This window comes from Camellia sinensis, chromosome 3, assembly GCF_055761805.1.
Source record: "Camellia sinensis isolate YWXY chromosome 3, ASM5576180v1, whole genome shotgun sequence".
Taxonomy (NCBI): Eukaryota; Viridiplantae; Streptophyta; class Magnoliopsida; order Ericales; family Theaceae; genus Camellia; species Camellia sinensis.
Genome location: NC_138963.1, coordinates 142,912,424 through 142,922,835, shown reverse-complemented (window position 1 = coordinate 142,922,835; position 10,412 = coordinate 142,912,424).

The window sequence follows — 10,412 nt, the reverse complement described above, 5'->3', positions numbered from 1 at the left end:
GTCGGCCGATTGTCGCATCGCAGCCCGCCTCCGCCCGCCTTCGCCTTTGCCTCCAGCCCGATTTTGATGGCCCCTCCAGTTCTGCTTCTCCTCCTTCTTCTTCTTCCTCCTTCTCTTCTTCTTCTTCCTTCTCAAATTCGAGCCAAATTCGAGCCGGGGCTTTCGGGCTCTGTAGCATGATTGATCTCTAAATACGTGCGAACAAAATAGTCCCATTTTTTTTTTAAACCTTAATTATAACTTTGACGGCATCTTGGTTATATACACAACAAAAGAGCTATGTGAAAATTTATATAATCAAACATGTTCATTTTGTTTTTAGTTTTTATTATAGATTATAAGAAGTTACATCAAATAAATTTATAATTATTTTAGATCTTTTAAGTTAATAATCTAAAATATTATAATTATAAAAGTTAATTTATAAGTGATACTAAATAAGCCCAATATTATATAATGTTCCGAAACTATTAAATAATTATCACTAAAACACTTATTATTATTTGACTACATGTCTCAATTTTTTTGGCATTTGAGATTTGTGTATGATTTAGGGTTGGTTTGGGAAGTGGGTTGGCTTTTTGTAACAACCCTCATACTGTTTACTGATTAATGACCGAATGATTACCGTTAATCATTGATTACTGCGAAAGGGAACTGATAATGACTGATAATTGAACTGACTAAAGTACTGAACTGACTGACCGAAATTGAAACTGAATTGAATGAATACATCTGTTTGAACTGCATTCTATCTGTTGATTGTTTATTTGATCTGTTCGTATTTTAGTGTTTAAACTGCTAATTGAAGGCCTTATCGGCGGCCGAATCTGAAACCGATTAGTGTTCTGTGACCCTCGTAATTTATGTGCTTTTATTGTACAATTATCTGAAAATTGATTAGGTATGATTAAATTAGATTAAATAAGCTAATTAAAGAGTTGGACTTATTTACCGTTATGCCCTTGAGTGGGCCACTATCTCAAATACACACACTTGAGCCTTATACTTGAATCAAAACACATTTGCTCAGCCATTTCTTCTTGTTCTAGCCGAATTTAGAGAGAGAGAGTGAGAGTTGGTGTAGTTCTTGAGATTTGGTTTAAGCAACTTAGAGAATTGAAGGTTGATTGTTGCTTTGTGGTCCTACACTTGTAATTGAGGCTCTAGGTAAGAGAACTCAACCTTTATTGATGTGTTTGAGCTAGTTCTTGCATGATTCATGTTAATTTGAAGAGCTAAGTCATGATGTGGTTCATTAATGATGGATTGAAGATTATTTCTTGCATGCATGTTGGTATTGTTGCATTTTGAGGTTGATTACATGGACATTAGTGCATGCATGCTCATATTGTTGTTATAGACCATGTTTCCAACTGGTTTGAAAAGAAATGAGCTCATTTGATCAAGCTTTGGAGCATTAATTTGGTTTAAAACTCATGCATGTCATGTTTGAAGATTGTTCTTGGAAAATGATTTGAAATTGGGTTTGAATTAAACACCCTTGGGCTTTGATTTCTCAAATTGAGCTTTGAATCATGTTATTCCATGTGTTTATAAGAGTTTTCCAGAAAATGAGCCCAAGAGGATCGATTTTGATGCATTTAAACTTGAGTTTGAGCTTGGAGGTGCAATCTGGGTTTTCCAGATTTCGCACTTCCGCTCGAGCGGGGAAAGTTACGCTCGAGCGTGGAATCCGAGCAACCAGCATCTCTCTGCACTGTTTTACAGTCCGCTCGAGCGGAGGATAGGGCGCTCGAGCGGAGTCATGTCTCAAGTTCGAGCGGGCGTCGAGCGGAGATTTCACCCATCCAGTACTTTTACAGTACGCTCGAGCGTGTACCTTTGTTGCATGTCCGCTCGAGCGGGGAAACATGCGCTCGAGCGGGACTCTGTTTTTCTGAAAACGCTTTTAAATGTGCATTTTTGCATCCTCATCCCATCCTAGGCATTCTTAGGCCTAGTTTAAGACATCTTGATGAGGATATCGTTGTAGAACACACCGAGGAATTAGGGATTAAGTTATGATATTTTCCCAACTGTATAGCTTAGTGTGTGTTCAACCTGTGAACTGTGTAGGGTTGGCAACTGGGAAGACACGCTCTAGCATACTGTAGCCCAAAACTCTGTGAGTAACAATTGTGTAAAGATATGTTCAACTGACTATCTTTTGAATACTGAACTGAACTGTTTACTGAACTGGTATTATTTACTGAATGAATGTATGTCCTTTATTTCTGAACTGTACTGTGGCATCCTTAGTACCTACTGTTTACTGTTACTGTTACTGCGACAGAATTCTCTGTCGGTTCCCTCGTGGGGCCACTACTGTTTACTGACTGATGGCCATCATTACTGTTCGGTCTTTCAAGACCTACTGTTACTGTTATGCTAATGGATGTACCACATATGACTGTTTACTGTACTGAACGACTGAAATACTGATTGAATTGAACTATTTTCATTACTGTAAGGACATTCATTCTAAACCTCTTTACGCTTTATGTTATTCACTGGGCTTTAGCTCACTGCTCATATATATATGTAGGTGTACAGGCACCAGACCGCAGCTAGAGGCGTCAGGGTTACTCCAGTTTTGTCAAGCCAGCCTTTGTGCCTCACTGCGAGGTTCCGAGTTGCCATGCTATGGCTTGGGGGTGTTTTGTCTGTTTTTTCCCCCTTCTGTACTGTTTTACTGTTTTGTATAGACCGTACTGTTTTGTACAGACGGAACGTTTCCTGTACTGTTCTGTAGGGTTGAGTCCCTAGTTGAATGGATGTGAATATTGTGCATACTGTTCTGTACTGTTTATGTATGAATGCATGGAAAATCTTTTGCATACAGACTGTCACAGCTCATTGGACATTATTTAATTACTGTATTGGCTTCCGCCAGGCCCTGTACTCTGTTTTACTGTATTACTGTTCTGCAGGCCTTCGGTAATCTCGGATTACTGGCCGGTTACGGTGCTAAACCCATAGGGCCGGGTTTGGGTCGTGACAGAATGGTATCAGAGCGATACTTACCACGAGTTATACCGCACACACGTGTCCAAATGAGCTATAGGGTGTCCTAGAAAAGTTATTAGGGCATCTCATGAACTTGAAAAGTGTGTGGTTATGTTATGACTGAATATCTGCTAATGTGTTAAACTGTTAAACAAATGACTGCTTATGTTTAAAACTGTTATAACTACTTATAGTGAAATGGACAATGCAAATGAACCTGAGTCCTCATCTACTGAGGCAAGAATGGAAAGAATGGAAAGAATGATCGAACTGATAACTGCTAGACTTGAACAACAACAGAACCAACCGCCCCCACCTCCTCCTCCTCCTCCGGTTCAGCCGGAACCTAATGTGAATGTGAATGATGGGGATATAATTGCTCTTACCCAGAAGTTCAGCAAAATGAAACCGCCATCCTTTCAGGGAGGCCTTGAACCGCTAAAAGCTGAAGCTTGGGTTCTGGAAACAGAGAAATTATTTGAAGTGTTTCCGTGCTCGGAAGCGAACAAGGTATTGTTAGCTACCTTCACTCTTCAAGAAGAAGCTAGAAGGTGGTGGATGTTGATCCGTGATACAAATACTGTTATGACTTGGGCTCAGTTCAAGGAGTCCTTCTTTGAAAAGTATTTCCCTCAGTGTGTTAGGGATAGGAAAGTGACTGAATTTGAACAGTTGAAGCAGGGCACAATGTCCGTTGCAGAATATGAAACCAAATTTACTGAACTTGCCCGATATGCACCGCATATGGTGGATACTGAGTATAAGAAGGCCAGAAAATTTGAAGGTGGCCTTAATGTGGCAATACTTGACCGGATAAATGTTTTGAAATTACCGACTTTTGTGGGTGTTCTCGACCGAGCATTGATGGCCGAGTCGAACATTGCAGCGGTGAAGCAATCTGAAACACCAACAACTGAATGGCATGGTAAAAGGCAGGGTTTCAAATTCAAGAAAGGCAAGCACAACCCAGCCAACAAGAAACAGAATACGGGGTTGACAACTAGCCCCAGTCAGGGGAGTGGATTTATACCACCCTGTCCTGAGTGTGGCAAGAAGCACAAGGGGGTCTGCTACAGAATATCTGGAGCTTGTTACCGGTGTGGCAAGGTGGGCCACATGGTTAAAGACTGCCCCTCTGCTCCACAAGCCAGTGGTAAAGCTGCACCAAGCGCAGCAGTATCAAATGCTCCACCAAAGCCTAACCCTAAAGCTACCGGGAAAGAGCCTGTGAGGCAAGGCCGAGTGTTCGCACTAGTACCGGGAGATGTGCAGAATACCGAGACCGTTGTGTCAGGTATTCTCTCTATCTGTACTCAAAATGCATATGTACTGATGGATTCGGGGTCTACGCATTCATACGTGTCGTATGCTTTTTCACGGAAATTGAATAGACCCTTAGAACCTATGAACTATCTGCTAGCTGTATCATCACCCGTAGGGGGATCCATGACATGTGCTTATATGTACCCTGCATGTGAAATCATTGTTGGGGATATGCATCTGTTTATTGATTTACTGCCATTGAACATTGATCATTTTGACGTAATATTGGGGATGGATTGGTTACAAAAATATCATGCCACTATTGACTGTGTGACCAAGCAAGTTGTTTTTCGTCCACCCGGTTTGCCTGAATTTGTGTTTAATGGGAGTGGAGTAGTACCTCCTCCGTATCTGATTTCGTCTGTGAAAGCTGTTAAACTGATTAGAAAGGGATGTAAAGGATATCTGTGTTCTGTATTAACTGTATCTACTGATGTTAATGTTAATATAAGCTGTATTCCTATAGTCAGAGAATTCCCAGACGTTTTTCTAGAGAATTTGCCAGGGGATTTGATTGACAGGGAGATTGAATTCACCGTGGATGTGATTCCCGGAACACAGCCAGTTTCGAAAGCTCCTTACCGAATGGCTCCAACTGAACTGAAGGAGTTGAAAGTGCAACTGCAAGAACTGTTAGACAAAAAGTTCATCAGACCCAGCACTTCGCCATGGGGTGCTCCTGTTTTGTTTGTCAAAAAGAAAGATGGCTCACTGAGACTGTGCATTGACTATCGTGAACTGAATAAGGTAACTGTAAAGAATAAATACCCATTACCGCGTATTGATGACTTATTTGATCAGTTACAGGGTGCACAAGTGTTTTCTAAGATTGATCTCAGATCGGGGTATCATCAACTGAAGGTTAAACCGGAAGACATTGATAAAACTGCTTTTAGAACGAGGTATGGACATTATGAATTTTTAGTTATGCCTTTTGGAGTCACGAATGCACCAGCTTCTTTTATGGACCTCATGAACAGAATTTTTAAACCATACCTTGATGACTTTATTGTTGTATTTATCGATGACATATTGATTTACTCCGAAAGTGTAGAACAACATGAACATCATCTGAGACTTGCCCTGCAAACCTTAAGAGAACAGAAACTGTATGCTAAACTGTCTAAATGTGAATTCTGGCTTGACCATGTTATGTTTTTGGGGCATGTTGTTAGCAAAGACGGGATTTCTGTTGATCCGCAGAAAATTGAAGCTGTGGTGAACTGGCCTAGACCAACAAATGTGACTGAAGTCCGAAGCTTTTTGGGATTGGCTGGATATTACAGAAGATTTGTCAAAGATTTCTCCAAAATTGCTCTACCATTGACTCAGTTAACTCAGAAAGGGACATCATTTGACTGGACTGACCAAAGAGAATCTGCGTTCCAGGAGTTGAAAACTCGACTTGTGACTGCACCAGTTTTAACTTTACCATCAGGTACGGATGGTTATACTGTATTTAGTGATGCTTCTCATAAGGGTTTGGGATGTGTTTTAATGCAGAATGGGAAGGTTATTGCTTATGCTTCCCGACAACTGAGACCACATGAAAAGAACTACCCGACCCATGATCTGGAACTTGCTGCAGTAGTATTTGCACTGAAAATCTGGCGTCACTATCTCTACGGGGTGACATGTGAAGTATACACCGACCACAAGAGCTTAAAGTATTTCTTCACACAGAAAGAACTGAACATGAGACAACGGAGATGGCTCGAACTGATTAAAGATTATGACCTACATATACTGTACCATCCGGGAAAAGCCAATACCGTTGCCGATGCATTGAGCCGGAAATCGATTGGAAATCTAGCATGTTTGTTCACCGGACAGAAAGAGTTGCTTTGTGACCTTGAAAAAATCTGAAATTGAAATTGTTTTACGAGAACAAGGTGGAACCTTAGCTGCTATTTCTGCTCAACCGACACTGATTGAAGAGATTAAAGAGAAACAGCAACTGGATGATTTCTTGAAGAAGATCATCGAGGAAAGAGAATCCAAACCGAGACCAGGATTCAAATTTGAGAATAATGTACTGAAATTTCAAGAAAGACTGTGTGTACCAAATGATATTGAACTGAAAAGAAGAGTTCTGCAAGAAGGCCACAATTCGAAATTGTCTATCCATCCGGGGAATACGAAAATGTACCAAGATCTGAAACAGAATTTCTGGTGGCCGGGAATGAAGAAAGAAATTGCTGATTTTGTATCCAAATGTCTTCATTGCCAACAGGTCAAAGCTGAACATCAACGACCTGCCGGACTATTGCAACCTCTACCCATACCAGAGTGGAAATGGGAGCATATCACGATGGATTTTATCGTTGGATTACCTCGCTCCAGAAAAGGTATGGATTCCATTTGGGTTATTGTTGATAGACTAACCAAATCTGCTCACTTATTACCTGTCAAGACGATTTATAATGCGGACAAATTGGCTGTCATCTATATTGATGAAATTGTTAGACTGCATGGAGTGCCTGTGTCTATTGTTTCTGACAGGGATTCGAAGTTTACATCGAGGTTTTGGCAAAGCCTACAGACGGCACTGGGTACTGAACTGAGACTGAGTAGTGTCTATCATCCTCAGACAGATGGACAGTCAGAAAGGACCATCCAGACTCTAGAGGATTTACTGAGAATGTGTGTCCTTGATTTTCAGGGAGACTGGGAAAGTCATCTGCCATTAGTTGAATTCGCCTACAACAATAGCTACCATTCGAGTATTGGTATGGCGCCTTTCGAGGCATTGTATGGCAGAAAATGTAGATCTCCGATTTGCTGGGCAGAAGTTGGAGATGGGCCGTTGCTTGGGCCCGAGATTGTGTATGAAACAACTGAAAAAGTGAAACTGATACAGCAAAGACTGAAAACTGCACAGAGTAGACAGAAAAGTTATGCAGATGTCAGAAGACGGGACAGAGAGTATGAAGTGGGTGATCACGTTTTTGTGAAAGTGACACCAATGAAAGGCCAGACTCGTTTTGGAGTCAAAGGCAAGTTAGCACCGAGATACGTCGGACCATATGAGATCATTGAGAAAATCAATCCAGTGGCGTATCAAGTTGCGCTTCCTCCTGAAATGGAGCATATGCATAACGTCTTCCACGTTTCCATGTTGAGAGACTACCTCCGGGATCCCTTCCATGTGATTGAGCCTGCTCGGATAGTGTTGAGTGATGACTACACTTACGAGGAGCGGCCTATACAGATTGTAAACAGACGAATCAAGAAACTGAGGAACAAAGAGATCCCGTTAGTGAAAGTTGACTGGCAAAACCACGGTGGCGTGTATGCCACTTGGGAAAGGGAAGAGGACATGGCCAAACGATATCCTGAACTGTTTCCACTGAATCCTGTTTTCTTCCAGAATGAAGGTAACTCGAGTTTAGAGGACTAAACTCTTTATAAGGAGGGGAGACTGTAACAACCCTCATACTGTTTACTGATTAATGACCGAATGATTACCGTTAATCATTGATTACTGCGAAAGGGAACTGATAATGACTGATAATTGAACTGACTAAAGTACTGAACTGACTGACCGAAATTGAAACTGAATTGAATGAATACATCTGTTTGAACTGCATTCTATTTGTTGATTGTTTATTTGATCTGTTCGTATTTTAGTGTTTAAACTGCTAATTGAAGGCCTTATCGGCGGCCGAATCTGAAACCGATTAGTGTTCTGTGACCCTCGTAATTTATGTGCTTTTATTGTACAATTATCTGAAAATTGATTAGGTATGATTAAATTAGATTAAATAAGCTAATTAAAGAGTTGGACTTATTTACCGTTATGCCCTTGAGTGGGCCACTATCTCAAATACACACACTTGAGCCTTATACTTGAATCAAAACACATTTGCTCAGCCATTTCTTCTTGTTCTAGCCGAATTTAGAGAGAGAGAGTGAGAGTTGGTGTAGTTCTTGAGATTTGGTTTAAGCAACTTAGAGAATTGAAGGTTGATTGTTGCTTTGTGGTCCTACACTTGTAATTGAGGCTCTAGGTAAGAGAACTCAACCTTTATTGATGTGTTTGAGCTAGTTCTTGCATGATTCATGTTAATTTGAAGAGCTAAGTCATGATGTGGTTCATTAATGATGGATTGAAGATTATTTCTTGCATGCATGTTGGTATTGTTGCATTTTGAGGTTGATTACATGGACATTAGTGCATGCATGCTCATATTGTTGTTATAGACCATGTTTCCAACTGGTTTGAAAAGAAATGAGCTCATTTGATCAAGCTTTGGAGCTTTAATTTGGTTTAAAACTCATGCATGTCATGTTTGAAGATTGTTCTTGGAAAATGATTTGAAATTGGGTTTGAATTAAACACCCTTGGGCTTTGATTTCTCAAATTGAGCTTTGAATCATGTTATTCCATGTGTTTATAAGAGTTTTCCAGAAAATGAGCCCAAGAGGATCGGTTTTGATGCATTTAAACTTGAGTTTGAGCTTGGAGGTGCAATCTGGGTTTTCCAGATTTCGCACTTCCGCTCGAGCGGGGAAAGTTACGCTCGAGCGTGGAATCCGAGCAACCAGCATCTCTCTGCACTGTTTTACAGTCCGCTCGAGCGGAGGATAGGGCGCTCGAGCGGAGTCATGTCTCAAGCTCGAGCGGGCGTCGAGTGGAGATTTCACCCATCCAGTACTTTTACAGTACGCTCGAGCGTAAAAGTTTACGCTCGAGCGTGTACCTTTGTTGCATGTCCGCTCGAGCGGGGAAACATGCGCTCGAGCGGGACTCTGTTTTTCTGAAAACGCTTTTAAATGTGCATTTTTGCATCCTCATCCCATCCTAGGCATTCTTAGGCCTAGTTTAAGACATCTTGATGAGGATATCGTTGTAGAACACACCGAGGAATTAGGGATTAAGTTATGATATTTTCCCAACTGTATAGCTTAGTGTGTGTTCAACCTGTGAACTGTGTAGGGTTGGCAACTGGGAAGACACGCTCTAGCATACTGTAGCCCAAAACTCTGTGAGTAACAATTGTGTAAAGATATGTTCAACTGACTATCTTTTGAATACTGAACTGAACTGTTTACTGAACTGGTATTATTTACTGAATGAATGTATGTCCTTTATTTCTGAACTGTACTGTGGCATCCTTAGTACCTACTGTTTACTGTTACTGTTACTGCGACAGAATTCTCTGTCGGTTCCCTCGTGGAGCCACTACTGTTTACTGACTGATGGCCATCATTACTGTTCGGTCTTTCAAGACCTACTGTTACTGTTATGCTAATGGATGTACCACATATGACTATTTACTGTACTGAACGACTGAAATACTGATTGAATTGAACTGTTTTCATTACTGTAAGGACATTCATTCTAAACCTCTTTACGCTTTATGTTATTCACTGGGCTTTAGCTCACTGCTCATATATATATGTAGGTGTACAGGCACCAGACCGCAGCTAGAGGCGTCAGGGTTACTCCAGTTTTGTCAAGCCAGCCTTTGTGCCTCACTGCGAGGTTCCGAGTTGCCATGCTATGGCTTGGGGGTGTTTTGTCTGTTTTTTCCCCCTTCTGTACTGTTTTACTGTTTTGTATAGACCGTACTGTTTTGTACAGACGGAACGTTTCCTGTACTGTTCTGTAGGGTTGAGTCCCTAGTTGAATGGATGTGAATATTGTGCATACTGTTCTGTACTGTTTATGTATGAATGCATGGAAAATCTTTTGCATACAGACTGTCACAGCTCATTGGACATTGTTTAATTACTGTATTGGCTTCCGCCAGGCCCTGTACTCTGTTTTACTGTATTACTGTTCTGCAGGCCTTCGGTAATCTCGGATTACTGGCCGGTTACGGTGCTAAACCCATAGGGCCGGGTTTGGGTCGTGACACTTTTTGACTTTTTTGGCAATTTTAGCCTGGACTAAAAAACTTGGTTTGAGAAGGGCTTTTTGACTTTTTGACTTTTTTTTGTGAGAGAAGAGTGTAATGATTATGGGTTGGACGTGATGTTTTGTTTGTTATAGCTAAAATAGCCTATTTTGTCTTTTGTGATTATTTTAGCCACAAACCATCTTGCCAAACGAATCTAATTATAATGATTTTGGG